The sequence below is a fragment of the Fistularia commersonii genome, chromosome 11, assembly GCF_037954325.1.
Source record: "Fistularia commersonii isolate RoL2024-O1a breed Wild chromosome 11, RoL_Fcom_v1.0, whole genome shotgun sequence".
NCBI classification, from domain to species: domain Eukaryota; kingdom Metazoa; phylum Chordata; class Actinopteri; order Syngnathiformes; family Fistulariidae; genus Fistularia; species Fistularia commersonii.
In genome coordinates this window covers 15,124,858-15,141,108 of record NC_141294.1, presented here as the reverse complement: position 1 = coordinate 15,141,108, position 16,251 = coordinate 15,124,858, and positions in this window count along the sequence as shown.

Genomic DNA, 16,251 nt, shown 5'->3' with positions numbered 1-16,251 from the left:
GAATGAATGGCCGGTGGCGGTGGCGGCGGCGGCGGCGCTCCGGGAAAGCAAACCGCAGCTGAACGGGTGAATGTGACGTCACGGCGAGCAGATACGCTCCTCGTGTTGCCCGATTTGGGCAATTCATCTTTTCCTGCATTGGGCTTTTTGTCTGAAAATATATATCGTATTCCAGCAACGGATGTACAAGCAGTGAGGTGCAGGCAGGGGAGGCGGGAGAGACTGTGCCTCACTTACCAATCTTGAAAAGAAAAAAATATTAAATGAAAAGAATTTAATGAAGATATTTATCAGTGATTTGAACCACTTTTGTATTTTTTTTTTTTCTTCATTTTTTTATTCCATTTCATTTTTTGTATTCCTTGTAATTATTTTATTCAATTTTATTTCATTCAAAATGGCTGGATTTTCATATTTACTGTTCAAACACAGAGAAGAGACGTTGGGTGAGGCAGTGGACTGTTGAGCCTCGACGTAGATTGCGCAATGATGGCTGACTACTGACACGCTCTGCACTAAGACCATATTGCTGTTTCTGTAAGTCGCTATTAAAATGTTTGAACACTTTTGCTAGATGACCTACATGTCTAATGTACAGTGTTTTTTGTCAACAACTGTATGTGCGTTACTAGTTTCTTGTGCTGGGCGATCATAAAACGGCTGCGAAGAGCCACTAAGTGAGGCACGCAGCTCTCCTGCCTCACCAGTCACAAACTTCACCGCACATCACCACATAGAAAACATCCCATTTTGATTCTTTTATGGGGACGGGTTATTTCTAGAACATACCCAATGGGTTTGCAAACAAAGTCGGGTTGAGTTGAAGGGGGGAAAAAAATAAAAGTTATTTTCATGGTTCCAGAGATTTCCCCCTGGGTTTCGCATTTCCACTCACAAAGCGAATAAGCTAGCAATCATGTACGACAATATTTTATTTTTCCGAGGCTGTTTTTGTTCAGAATTCTCTGATACCTTGTAGCCCACTGTGAGTTGGGGGAGATCTGGAAGTGGGATTTAGGTCTATTTTTAGCCTAGCAAGCAGCGCAGATAAGGCAACGGGTCCGCATGGAAATAAGTCAGAGAAAGAGTGTTTGCTTGGTCGCGCGTGGTCCACGGACACATCATTCTCCGCCTTGCCACGCCGTCCCTTTTTCGCCCATTGAGCCAGCGAGATTATTCCCAGACAATAACGAGGAATGACATGCCCGGACGTACCACCCTTTTGTTTTTTTCTGGACGCATTTAGACGTCATACCAGACGCACAAGTCTTCCAGATGCAGTCTCGAACCCTAGCTTAGCGGATGCTAAATTTTCCGACCGAGTGTTTGCGATGCAGCAGAAGAAACGGCAGGTATACAAGAAGAGTAAGGCAGAATAATAAGGTGCAGAGGTCAGCACCTTCATGTCATGGCCAGAAGGTCCAGATGTTTTCCTCCAACGGTCCAACAACATGCAGAGGAGACCCTGCATTGACCGGACGTGTGAATGAGAGGGTGAATGGCTGTATGTCTCTATATGACGTGTGAATGAGAGGGTGAATGGCTGTATGTCTCTATATGACGTGTGAATGAGAGGGTGAATGGCTGTATGTCTCTATATGACATGTGAATGAGTGACTGAGTGAGATATTGCATGTCTATTTGATGCGTGAATGAGAGGGTGAATGGTTGCTGTATGAAATGAGTGACTAATTGTATGCCTCTATATGACCTGTGAATGAGTGAATGAATGTCCTCTTCTCTACATGTGAATGAGTGAATGAAGGATAGCATACCTTCATATGATTCACGAATGAGAGGGTGAATGATTGTGTGTCTATATATGACGTGTGAATGAGTGGATGACTGGTTGCTATATGCTGCAAGCTAGAGAGCGAAGACTTGTATGCCTCTATATGACACGTGAATGAAAGGGTGAATGGTTGCTATACGAAATGATTGAAGAACAGTATGAATGACTGCCTTCATATAACGCATGAATGAAAGGGTGAATGGTTGCATGTCTTTTAAAGACGTGCCACAGATGGTATGCCTCTATGCTACGTGTGAATGCGTGACTGAATGACGATTTAAACGGTTGCATACGCTAAAAACGCATTTTTTTCTATCTTCATCCCAAAAAAAGGACCATAAAAACGTTGACAAGTTTCAGAAATTGCACATGAAAGGTATCAAAGGTAGAGTCAGAATGGCAGCGCTACAGGTGTCCCTCTTATTACAGGTAATTACGCTGGTGTGCTTTTATCACCGACATGGCGATGCCTTCTGATCTTCTTCTTTAATGCGGAGGCAATTTAGCCTCCTTTGTTCGGGGCGTGTAGAAACGCGGCGGTTCGCGCTCCGACCGACATGCAGCGGGTTCGTTGAAGGATCTGCATTGACCGCGCCAATGTTAGGGTGAATGGCAACCCGCGGAGGGCGTCCCCGACCTCTTGGCCGTCGTTAGCTGGGATTTAAACCCCTCGTCCAACCGGTGACCTCGTTTGCAGGACAGGAGGTGAAGATTTTAAAGGACAGGATGAAGGGATTAGTGTCAGGAGGTTCACAGGGTACCGCAGTCCTGTTATTCACGAACTGAGGAGTACACGTCGCTCCAGAGGTAGCGGTCGCTAGTGGACCTAGCAACTCGGTCGCTAGCGAGCCTAGGGACTCGGTCATTAGCGGACCTAGCGACTCAGCCATTAGCGGACCTAGCAATTCGGTCGCTAGCGGACCTTGCGACTCGATGGCAAATGGACCTAGCGACTCGGTCGCTAATGGACCTAGCAACTCGGTTGCTTATAGGTGCCACGCCAAAGCTTCATGGATGTTGCGTCTCTTTATGGATCATAAAAAAACGTCCGCCGATGGTCGGATTGTAAAGACGCTGAAACGCTATTCGTTCAGATGTACAACTCGGCATTAACACCTCGGCGAGGAGAGCTGGAATCGGACGCAAACCGGTTTTTACTTTTCCGTCGACCCCGAAAACGCGATTATCATTTGTGACGTGAAAACGTGGAAAGCCACATTTGGGCAAAACAGGCTTATCGAGTTTGTTCGGGTTGAAACGAGGCGACGCGAGTCGCTCCCGGCAACTTTTATTTCGTAAAAGCAGCTCTCAGCGGCGGAAAAGGTTGCGAATGAAAGAGCTTTTTGGAACGGCGCGACACGGAAATGAGATACTGAAGCACTAATGTAAGTGGAACCAAAAAAAAATAAAAATAAAAAACAAACCAGGCTTTATTGGAGTCAGCGCACCAAGATGTTTCTTTGAGAATAAAACAAATACCCGGACAGATAGGTCCTCCACACACACACACACACACACACATGTGCGTTCGCCTCGACGTGAATAATGTTGACATTTGACTAAAGGTTAGAGCGGTGAAGTCCTAACCAGCCTGTTAAGACTTTCTGCCCGCCATTGTCCGACTCCTTCATAAAAGAGATCCGAGACACCCGATAACAGCGGCTCCGCGAGTCCCCCACCTGAAAGGCCACGATTATTAGCGAGCTTTAAATCCCCTCTGCAGCCGATGGTCCGTCACACAAAGGCGACCGGTAAATGTCACATGTAAAGACAGAATTTGACATAATGACAAATAATGACTTAATGGATTTCACACAATGAACAGATGAAAACGCTCGCGTCGGCGATAATCGTCTCCGCTAATTCGTTCCGTCGGTGATGTATACCGCTCATCCTAGCATTTATCGCTACGTACGGCACTTTCACTCCTTCATTCACAAAGTCGCTCATCCGCTCTTTCGCGCATAATACCGAGACGTGCCGCCATTTTCGGATTATTGATTAAACCTGTGTATTACGAAGCGATAGGGGATCCCGGTGATCTGCGGCCATATTCGTGTCAGTCGAGCATTTTTCCGTTCGATCGGAATTAATTTTACTTTCAAATATTTCCTTGTATGCAGATGACGTTGTGATCTGCCATCCGCATTAACTTTTCTCTTTTCCTGGACATTTTGGGATTATTTTATTTCACATTAATCTGGATGCACTGCGAGCTAATGGCGGGGTAACATGAATTTTGGGAAATGTAGTTTATGGTTATTATGGATGTTTTTTGCTATTTTCTAATGGTCTCTGTTTATATTTATTGACATTGTTACGCTGCTGTGACAAAAGAAATTCCCCGATGTAAGATAAGATAAGAACAACTTTATTTGTCCCGAAGGAAATTGTTGTGCCAGAGTTTCAAGCAAAAACAGAACAATAATAGATAATAGTAGGAAGGAGGGAGAATAATATATACAATAAAATATAAGCTGTCAAGGTTAAGGCTATCAAGTGTTTTAAGGTCTTAAGTACAAAGATTTGGATGTATGGGGATCAATAAAGTTTATTTTATCTGATCTAATCTTAATTGCAGTGCTGCCCACTTAAATCACGAACATGTACATTTTTCCACCTATTTTTTTTTTTAATCCTTAGCTTATTACGCAACGCCGTCGTGACGAAATCCGTTGATATCAATTCCAAGCTACAGATTTATCCCTCACCTTTATAACGTCTTCATTAAATATTCCTTACATCGGATACATTTATTTTTCTAATTAACCGTTTTAGCTTCGGTCCGTGCGATTAACATGCAGCTCCGCCGCCCGAGTGCGACGAGACTAAAAGCAGAAGCAGAGATGGGATTACAAAGGAGGAGAGAAAAGAGGACGGCGAACCCTTCGGCTCCTGATCATTAGGATCCACGTCTCTGCCTGTGCACTGATGTGATGAATTGCAGATGCAAACACGATCAACCCCTCGCGCAGTCAAAATACCCCCAGAGGGAATTTACTGCAGACAGAACAACAACAATATATGTTTTCTTCACTCCCGAGCACTCGAAACCCATCGTGAAATACATACACCGCAGAGACGGAGGGCGGCGGGATCTGTGAAATTGAGAGGTTTCGGCTCTCGCGCCGCGAGCTATCGGACGTCAAATTTGGAGGCTCCTAAAAAAAAAACCTCCCTTCGGATGAAGGCGACCGTCGGGCGACGACTCCCCTCGTTTTTAATCAAGCTACCGAATGCTAAGCGGAAACGCCGCATCTTAGCGATCCCGTCGAGATGGACTAACGTGACATTTGGACATTCAGACGAAGTCTCCTCAACCGCAAAGCTCACGGTCCAGAAACCACGAGGGGGAATCCGTCCGACCCTTCCACAAATCCACGCGCGAGCCGAGGTCACGTCGGCCCGATGCGATTTTACGAATTGAAACGAGACGAACCGAACTAATGCTATTCATTGGAAATATCTCATTTTTCTCAGACGAGACTCCTGGGCACGCATCAATAACCCACGTCTCAATCAAGCCTTCGGGTTTGCTCCGCTACTTCCACCCCCCTCGCCGGCGTACCGCTACGCCTGCAGCTGGCGGCACTTCCTCTGGCGCTCCCCTCCGTTGCTACAGGGTACCGTCCGTGCTCTTGGTAGCCGGGTATTTGGTACAACTGTGACCCCTTTGCCCCAGGCTACTGCCGAAACCTTTCTAGAACCTTGTCCAAATCTTCTTGCCTTGGCAACTGGACTTGTATGTCTTCACTTGAAGACGTTTCAGCCCTCATCTGAGAGGCTTCTTAAGTTCTATTGGCCAAAGGGGAGTGTCTGGATATACCTCCCAGGGTTTTGGGGGGTAGTCTAAGTCAGGGGTGTCAAACTCATTTCAGCTCAGGGGCAACACGGGGGAAAATCTATTCTAAGGTGGGCCGGATCGGTAAAATCATGACATGTGAACTACTGTTACGTACCTATTGCTCAATTCATTCCTCAAACCTGGTCTTTTTTAGCTTTGCGAGCCGGATTAAACCTGTTCACGGGCCTAATCCGGCCCACGGGCCTTGAGTTTGACACCCCTGCTCTAGGTGATGGTAGCTTGTTGTGTAAATGGAAGAGTTGATCTGCAGAAACTAGGTGTAAGGAGGTGTTGTTCATTGGACCCATAGGTCATTCGGACCGGAGAGGCCTCTTCAAGTGAAGAAATTCAAGTCCAGTTGTCAAGACAAGAAGGTTTTGACAAGAATTCACCATCACCCGGGCGACTGAGAACCTCCACAGACATCTTTCTAGGATCTACCGTCCCACAGGATCTAAGGCGGTCGTCCAATATGGACAGTCTGATGGAAAAGGCCCAACAGAAGATATACTTCTGCGTCGGCTCAGGAAGTTCAACCTCCCTCAAGAGCTGCTGAGCCCCTCCGTGATGGTCTGGTTTGATTCAAGCATTCAACAGGAACAGACCTGAAATGGACAATCAGAACCCAGACCTAACCGGTTCTCCCTCCTCATCCACTTTGGGAGGAGGTACAGATCACTGTATGCCAAGACTACAAGTACAGCACCTCCTGCACCACGATGTACACTAACATGTAGCAGATTATACTCCGCTATTGGACAATAAAGCAACTTCTGATTCTTCTAGAATTGCAAACACTGGATCGTCTCCTTTGGATTCAGAGCTTTATCTTTTTTTTTATTTTATTTTTTGTTTTTTCGGGCGTTGGCCGACGCACCTCCAACCGCCGATGGAAGCATGGCGGTCATGTGGAAGCTATGCCTCTCCACTTTCATGAATAATTCATGCCAAGGGTGCAACCTTGCGGGTCGGTAACAGCTGAATACCTGGAACGCGACTGGAACGCGTTTCTAGTGAAAGAAAGTCGGGCCGGTGATGCCGGCCAGACGCTTCTTCATCCATCAATGACAATAAGCTGCAGCTTTGTGAGTATCTATCTGCCAGCGCTGCTTATCATGGGATAATTAACTCTCCCTTCTACCTATATAAGGATTTCTCATCTTGCCGGCTCTGACTGAGACAGCGATACCAAATGGTCGGCCCTGTGCTTGAAAACCAATAAAATGCATTAAAGCATGCGTATATGAAGGCTTTAAATTACTGTTTTTTTTTTTGTTTTTTTTTTTAATCACACAGCGGCTTACCTCTTAATTTTAAAGGCTTTTGCGAGAGCAATAAAAGCGGGGATGGGTCGGGCGGTATGGTAATTATACGATGCTCTGAAAAACGTGATGAATGAATGAATGAATGAATGGAATTGATTAATTTCTAAAGGACCATTTCATGCGTGAGCTGTGAAAATACAGAATTTATAAATTCCATCTGGGGTGGAGTTTGGTAATTATCCGCCGGTGACACGTACTTCTGGTTGGTGCTTTTAAAGGGAACGACGTCGGTTGTTGTGATTGGCCTGAAAGTGAGGAACAAATATCCATTAAAATAGGTCCAAAAGCTTTTTCTGTTTTTTTTTTTCCTACTTCTGCTACACAGTAGTAAATTGTTTACACACTCGTCTTGCTTTGTGAAAACCATTCCCGGGGCTACAATTCACCACAAAATTCAGTTTTGTTGACAGTCTTTCAAAAAGCGCCACGTGCAGATGGCGACATTTTGAAAATGACCTCTGTGTCCACCAGACTGTAGAAAACAGCAGAAACCTTGCGGCGCACATGCAAGGCCAGTTGTTGCTTCTGTGATTTAGAGAAATACCGAAACATGGACAGTTAAACTCCAGCCAAGGAGAGCCTTGAGGTCTGGTGGCCGCTCTATTTGGGGTAGGACGCAGGAACGTAGGACAGGAGGCAACAACAAATGAAAGAACATCGTCATGCCGTTTGTTGCTGGTGTTCAACAAACACCATAGAAGCCCAACATCACCCTGAGAAGGAACTGGTGCAACTCAAGGACAAAAGACCCAAGCACGAGATGGAGAACGTGGTGTTTGCTGTCACTTGCACTGAGGATTGTGTTATAATGACGACTACGTTGGAGATACCAAACAACCTCCGCACAAACAGATGGTCCAAGACAGGAGAGCCACCACTTCGGGACGGGACTCCCTGGTCCAGCTCCTCCTGAAGGACAAGGGCCATTCGCTTGAAGACAGCGATGTATCCTAGCCAGAGAAGACCATGGTTTGACAGAGGAGTCAACAAAACCATCTTTGTCAAAACAGAAAAACCAGCTTCTTTATCTCCACTCCTTGTTGCCTCCAAAGTCCCCTTGTTTCCCTTTGGGGTTCCCTCCCTCTTGCGTCTTGCAGCTGCTAACCTTCATACCTCCACCTCCCTAGATGTTCCTCCCTATCTCCACTCCCTGTTGCCTCCAAAGTTCCCTTGTTTTCCTTTGGGGTTCCCTCCCTCTTGCTAACCTTCATACCTCCACCTCCCTAGATGTTCCTCCAGCCGCTACCCGCTCTCGCTATAGATCACAGTGTCATCTGCAAAACATCGTTGTCCATGGAGATTAGATATTTGGTGATTAAGGGATAGACACTTTTGAAGCCACGTGGCTCGAAAGCCAGACCGCCAATGAAAAGGTTGATGAATTCTTGTCCAAATCTTCTTCTCTTGGTAACTAGACTTGTATGTCTTTGTAAGTTGATGCTTTTTCTCTCTCTCCACTGAGATGGCGCCGTTGTCAAACCTTTCCATGCCGGGCCGCTGTTTCCTCCCGTTTTTGTTCGCCCCAAACGTCGCTCTCGTGCAGACAGAAGATCGGAACGCAACTGGAGGTTTACTTTTTCACCCAGAAACATTGGCAAGCGCAGCAAGGCGCTGGTTCGGACAAAGTTCGAAATAAATCGATTATTTGGCGAGCAGTCGATCCGAAGGGAGTTTGGAGATCCGAGTCCTCCAGCCGAAGGAAAGCCTGACATTGTCTGTTTAATTGAGGCGCTAATTTAATCAGGAACGACCTTAGCGGCGGCGCGTGCTTCCAAATAGCTCGAGCGACATTTTAGGCACGGAACCCCAGGGGTCTGAGATAAATGTGTTTACGAGATGACGTCAAAGTCCAGCGTGATTTTATGTGGAGTTGGCAAATCGGTAATTTGTTCATTTCGCTTTTGCTGCAAACTAGTCAACTGTGATGTTAAGCCACCTGCTAGCTGCTAGCTAGTAGCTCATTTTACACCATAGCTGCGGTCAGATTATCTAAAAGTTTGTCTTTTCCGGTGAATCCCCACACGGGTAACTTGGTCGACTCGAGGCTCACTGTGATTTAGGCGAAATGGGGAAAAAAAAAAAAAAAAAGAAAAGACGGCGGCGCTCAAAACCGCACCCTTTGCTCTCGACTCAGAGTCATTTGTAGTTCCTGACACGTCTCTCCGGCGCGGCGCAGGTAGGCATCCAAAGACGGCTGGGTGATTTCCTGTCAGAAACCTGTCAGAAACACACCACCTGTCACTCCGGCGTGCCTTCGCGGTACGAAACAAAGCCTGTCGCTGGTAAACAGGCCTTCATAACACGCGCCATAAAACCATTAGTTTACATCCCATTGCTAATGCTATGTGACAAACGTCTGTGGGGGCTGTTTGCTAGCAGTCTGTATCCGGCCGATAGGAAATATTCACTCTATTGTGACTCCAGATAGCGCGCTCGTAATGTACGTGTGTCTGAGAGGAAGAATGACGGCAGCACAAACAAACAGCTATAAGGGACGCGTGATTGACGGCAAATGTTTAAGTCGGCGCACCTTTTGTATCGCTACGCTACAGACCAGCGCTCCGCTGCTCGTAAGACGCGGAACCCGACCTCCGTTGCTCCCGGCGGGATTGGGGCTTTTAATTCTGCTGGAGGCGGCAAAGCCCACCGGCAGTCACAACAAACCCAGATGTCTAACCACATAATGAAATCTCATCTTGATGCCACGTAGCCTCTGCCTTTAGCAGCCCGTCGCGGCAGGTGGTTTGCAGGGAGAGGTTTTCACCTATTGTGGCGCCGGTTCTATCGCCTCTGTCAGCTTTTTCCCGTACGAAAAAGGACATTTGTGTCGAAACTCGGTGTTAAAATACACATCGTCCCACATCCTCTTTCCTGAACTCCACTCCAGAGATAATCCCGTAAATTGCATGACTGCAAATCAAATATTAATGAAGAATTAAGACGCTTTCTTCAAGTGCTGAGTGTAAAGTGCAAACCCGCACAGTGTTATTAATGCTAATACGTTTCCATGGCGATGCCCCGATTGTAATCAGGACCGAACGCCGAAGGCATCCTTTAAGTCTCATCTGCTGACAAAAGCTCGGTTGCGATGCGATCGCATCTTTGCGGCCACGACAAACCTAGAGAAACATACGAGCGTTCACCAACCTGTTCGCGCCTCTGATAGCAAACAAATCGGCCGACAAACAAACTTACGATCAAATTTTAAATCGAGTCGCAAACAAACCTCGGTGCGCGAACTCACAGACGGGCAAACTCACTGACTGTTCGTGTTGTGGCGTTGTAGCTTAGCGGCAGTCGTGTGTGCTACTCCGTGTTGTTTACGTCGTTTTTTTGTTGTGTTTTCCTGTCATAAGACTTTTTTTCGGTAAGCTAGCTCTTATTAGGGCTCCCAAAAAGGCTAAAAGTGCTAGCGGTGTTGAGGAGAAGTCAGGAAAGTAGGAGTTATTGCAAAATGTGCGTGCTACTTCTTGTTGTTTATTTTGTTTTTTGTTGTGTCTTCTTGTCACAACACTTTTTTGCCCTTTTTCTTTAGTTAGCTAGCTCTCATTAGGGCTCTCAAAAACGCTAAAAGTACTAGTGGTATGAAAAAGAAGTCAGGAAAGTCAGAAAATATAGCTAAATGTGTGTGCTACTCCGTGCTGTTTATGTCATTTTTTGTTGTGTTTTCCTGTCATAATACTTTTTCAGAAAGCTAGCTCTTCTTAGGGCTCCCAAAAAGGCTAAAAGTGCTAGCGGTGTTAGGGAGAGGTCAGGAAAGCAGAATGATGGCTAAATGTGTGTGCTACTCCTTGTTTTTTATATTGTTTTTTGTTGTGTCTTCCTGTCACAACAATTTTTTGCACTTTTTTTAGTTAGCGAGCTCTCATTAGTGCTCCCAAAAAGGCTAAAAGTGCTAGCGGTGTTGAGGAGAAGTCAGGAAAGTGGGAGTTATTGCTAAACGTGTGTGCTACTCCTCGTTGTTTATATTGTTTTTTTGCTGTGTCTTCCTGTCATGACACTTTTTTGCACTTTTTTTAGTTAGCTAGCTCTCATTAGGGCTCCCCAAAATGCTACAAGCACTAGTGGTATGAAGGAGAAGTCAGGAAAGTCGGAAATTAAACCTGAATATGTGTGCTACTCCGTGTTGTTTATGTCGTTTTTTGTTGTGTTTTCCTGTCATAACATTTTTTTCAGGAAGCTAGCTCTTCTTAGGGCTCCCAAAAAGGCTAAAAGTGCTAGCAGTGTTGCGGAGTCAGAAAAGTCACAAAAGTAGGAAATTATAGCTAAATGTGTGTGCTACTCTGCGTTGTTTATGTCTTTTTTTGTCGTCTTATCCTGTCATAACACTTTTTTGAGCTTTTTTTGTTTGGTAGCTAGCTCTAATTAGGGCTCCAAAATAAGCTAAAAGTGCTAATGGTATGAAGGAGACGTTAGAAAAGTAGGAAATTACAGCTAAACGTGAGTGTGGTATTTGTGTGACAGAGCTCGCCAAGCACTATGACACGGCTAAGTCAACCTATTTTTGGACAATTTTCCCTAAGAAAATACAAAACAAATTTATCCGTCTTGTTTTCTTGCTGAAGGAGCTCCGACCCAACCAGCCCTCCGAGCACTTCAAACGACACAAAGGAAAGAAAACACCAGAAACGCAGAAATAATCAAGGCTATCTTCAATTCCTTCCTGTACGTTTCCCTCAAATAAACCCATAAAAAGGTTTGAGTCGAGTCCAGCGTGTGTTTCGGGGCTGGAGAACGGATCAATGGGGCTTACATTGATTTCAACGCGGAAACATTGATTCGGTAAACGAACATTTCTGCTCGCGAACGGAATCGGAAAAAGAATTAAATTCGCCAGCTGGGGTTCTTCTGTTCCGCACCATTCACTCTCACTAAAATGGAGACAAACAAATATTCACTCGTTCATTTACACATCAGGGTTTTGGGTGAAGTAATCGACTAAAAATGCTTCACGCCCCGCCGTATAGCGTATATGCTAGCTATCGGCGGTAGCCAGGCTACGTCCGCCTGCTATCGGATCTCGTCGGCTCCACAAATGAGCAGGCTGCTCTGGAAACAAGCTAATGTGACATAAATTCTCAAACCCGAGGGGGGAGTGTACATTAGGGAAAAAAAAAAAACCCTGTCAAATTCAGGAGTTGTGTATTAACTACCGGCCGGGACTATCGCAATAAAACATCGCGGTTCTATTTTCATATTCATGAGCACCGTCGGCCGCTGACGGATCGACAGCTCCTGTATTTCTTATTCATAACATGGAAAATGGGGCTTTTACCAACTTGGCAAGCGTTCCGTGTGTTTTCATTCTGCCCAGCGACAGGTGCTTCCTACGCCCCTCTGCCATCAACAGAACACGGATTATGGGAACAAAAAAAAAAAACCACAAGCAAATTCGCGCCGAGATTCTGGATTATTAATAAAAGTTATTAAAGATCGGAAGAACAGCAAAATTCCGAATCTAACTCATCCATGCAAGACGTGAATTCTCATTCCTGATCCACAGGGTTCAATAAGACGCCTGTCCACCCTTTGCAGCTGGAACAGCTTCAACTCTTCTGGGAAGGCCGTCTACAAGATGCAGAAGTTGATGGGAATTTTTTGAACATTATTCCAGAAGCGCATTTGTGAGGTTGCACACTGTTGTCATCCCAAAGGAATTCTGGGTTGAGTGCAGGCCAGTCCAGTTCAAAACTCTGTCCTCCATGTCTTTATGGACCTTGCTTTGTGCCCTGGTGCACAGTCATGTTGGTAAAGGTAGTACAAGTCACCGAGTGCGATGGAAAGGATCACGACTGGACTCTAGAGCAGTGGAGACGAGCTTCTCCATCCGCCAATCCAGTGGACGAGTCTGGATTTGGCAGTCGCCAGGGGAGCGATACTTGTATGACTGCATTGTGCCAAAAGTGAAGTTTGGTGGACCGGAGTTGGCCCCTTCGTTCCAGTGAAAGGAACTCTGAAAGCTTCAGCATACCAAGATATTTTGGACAATTCCAAGCTCCCAACTCTGTGGGAACAGTTTGAAGGTGGTCCATAAAGACCTTGCTTTGTGTACCAGTTGAGGAATGGGATGTCACTTAAGTTCATTTGCAAGTTAGGACAAGTGAGCGAATACTTGTGGCCATATAATATGCACTTTCTATACTGTGACGCTGCTAAGACAACTGAATTCCCCGACGTGGGATCAACAAAGTCGGTCTTATCTTATCTTATCTCATCTTAAATGAATGCAGTATTCGCTAAACACAAGGCAGCTGCGGCGGCGGAACCACAGCGCGAGCCGTCGTCATTATCCGGGCGTACAATAGGCGATTTGCACGAGGTCCGCCGCGAGTTATCAACGTTCATCCCGGGTTTTCATTAAGGTCCCTGCAGAAGGGCGGCGCATCGCGCGGAAAATAAGCTTCCGCCGACTTTGCGTTTCCTCCATCCCGCGTTCTCAGCTCCTTCGGCCGCCGAATGCAATTCGCGGCGGGCGAGTAAATGAGGACGCGGCGCCGCAAAGCGACTTCGATCGAGCGCCAACTCATCTGGGATTCTTCTTTGCTCTGCATTTCTAAGCGATTAGGGTTTCTACGGGGAGGTGGGTTTCTACTACTCTCCCTCTATTTGTCTTTTAAACGGCTGCCGTAAAGACAGACTTGTTAACAGACCTCTTGATAATATACAGTAAAAGATTCATTCGCCCGTAACCTGAGGGAGCCCGGAGAAGAAAAAAAAAAAAAATCACCCGAAACAAGCTAATATGAAGGAATATCCAATTATACGTACAAATAGGATCCGTCACCTGGCGATGGAAATGAAATCCCCCCCGCAGGAGGCCGTTTTAATCTCCGCCAGCCGTCTGGCGTCCTTTACGGCGTCGTTTTCCCGCCGATCCGCGCGATAAGGGAAGGCGTCTCGCGATTTTGAATTAAAAGCGTCGGACATCATTTTTTTGTTTTGTTTTTTCCCAACGCTTGATGGCCTTTCCTCTTATTAACTAACAAACTATCACGTTAAAAAACGCGCCCCGGTTTCGCCGCGACGAAAGGGAAACCCCGGCTTCACAAACCCTCGTTTTCTCCAGCGGGTAAAGTCATCTGTCACTGATAATTAGACCTCGGAGGGCCGTATAAAGACCCGGGGAGCGGGAATGATTGAACGCGCTGGCGGGAACCCGAAAAGTGTTTGTGGGACACCGGAGTGTGTGTGTGTGTGTGTGTGTGTGTGAAAAGTCGACAGACTGGCAGACAGGAAACAGGAGAAGGAGGGTGATTATCCAATCCGAATCTCCATTTCCCTCCTGCCAGCCTTCTGTCCGAATTCCCCTCCGATGAATTTCCCACCGATAAAACAATTAGACTGAGAGACAAAACACTGGTTTCGGAGGCATCGCTCTCCTCCGCTGTTTCCCTGCATATTTTATTCGGACAAAGTCTTTAATTATGTACTTACGCTGTTCAAACGAGCCATTAATATATTAATGCGTGTAGACACACATGCACGCAGCCGTAAAACAGCAGACAGAATGTTCTCGGGGAAAAAAAACAAAAAAAAAACAGAACGCGCCGCCGCCGCCGCCGCCGCCGCCGCCGTCTGATGGCTTTGGGTCAAATGGAAAAGCGTCGGTCTCGCGGGTCGCAGTGTTTAGGTTCATTTTCGCCCCGATGAAGGTTTTCCCAAGCGGAGCCGCGAGGAGAGCTGCGCTTCTGGACAGGTCGGATTTGTCAAACTGGAAAAGGGCAACGCAAACGTAGCTCACACACACACACACACACACACACACACACTTCTAGTTGACAGAAACGCTGGCTGGATATGAATATGAAATACGCAGCCTTTCCTGTTCAATAGGGTTCAACAGCAGGGGAAAAAAAACAAAAAAAAAGTTTTTCAAGATTCAAAGATTCAAGATTCAAAGTGTTTTTTGTCACATGCATGTAGTAGCATGTTCAGTGTAGCATGTTCAATGTAGCATGTTCAGTATAGCATGTTCAATGTAGCATGTAGCAACTCCTACTTTGCTGTCCGCAGTTCATTTGGATATATGCTGATAGGAGGGTAAACATAATAATATGATTACATTTATAAATATATTAATATTTGAAAATAAAAATATGAATATGAATGTATAAATATCTGTAATATATATATATACCTTTAGAATATAGAATATAGAATATAAGAATATATTAGTACAGGAATTAAATACATACATTTCAACATTTCAATATAAATATGATATTATAGATATTAATATGAACAGTGGCAGTGAATGCAACAGAGTTGAGGTTATTTATACATTCAGTCATTCATTCACGTCATATAGGGACCAAAAAAAATCACCACCTCATTGATACGTCATGAAGTGACATACAATAATTCACATGTCATATAGATTCATTCATTCATTCATTCAAATAATAAAAATAATTCAGAAGTGACATACAATTCGATCAGTCATTCATTCATTCACATGTCATACAAAGACATACAACTATTCACTCATTCATTCATGCACTTTATAGGAACGTACAACCAAAGACTCTCAAATTCACACTAAATATAGAGACAAACAAAATTTACCATCTCGTTCATACATCATGACGTGACAGACAACAATTCATTCATTCACATGATATAGAGATAAACGCCTCACCCTCTCATTCATATAGAAACATACAATTCAACCATTCATGCTCTCATTTTAGGTTCAACAATGAGCCTCTTGTATGTCAAACATTTTATTTTTAGTTCACTTTTATTCTATACATGCATATGTTTGTATTTTAGATATGTATAGATGTTGGTTCTCTGCTCCAAGTTGCTATGCTAACCCTTGTGCCCTCTAATGGGCCCTCGAGGACAAACAAAGTTTCTGTGATTCAGATTCAAACGCCATCCAGAGACACCCAACCGTTCACACATCTGGACCGTTCAGGGTCTCCGGTGAACCTCCTGAACGTGTTTGGACTGTAGGAGGAACCCTGAGGAACCCCACGCAGACACCAGGAGAACACGGAGATAGGAAGGTAATCCAACTAGGGACCTTCTGGCTGTGAGACAGAAGCGCTAACTGCCAACCGCTAACCGCTAACCGATTGAAATAACAATAATAATGAGAATAATAAGAGAACTGTGGAATAGTTGAAATGATCTTCACACAGGAGGACTCAGACTCGGCCTCCTCCGTTCCTCCGGGGCTGACTGTTCACCGTCTTCATCAAAAAGCAGCAAAGTGCTTGTAAACAGGCTGCTGTGGAAGCACAATGGGAAATGATGGAAAAATAATTTTCTCTCTCCGTAGCAGG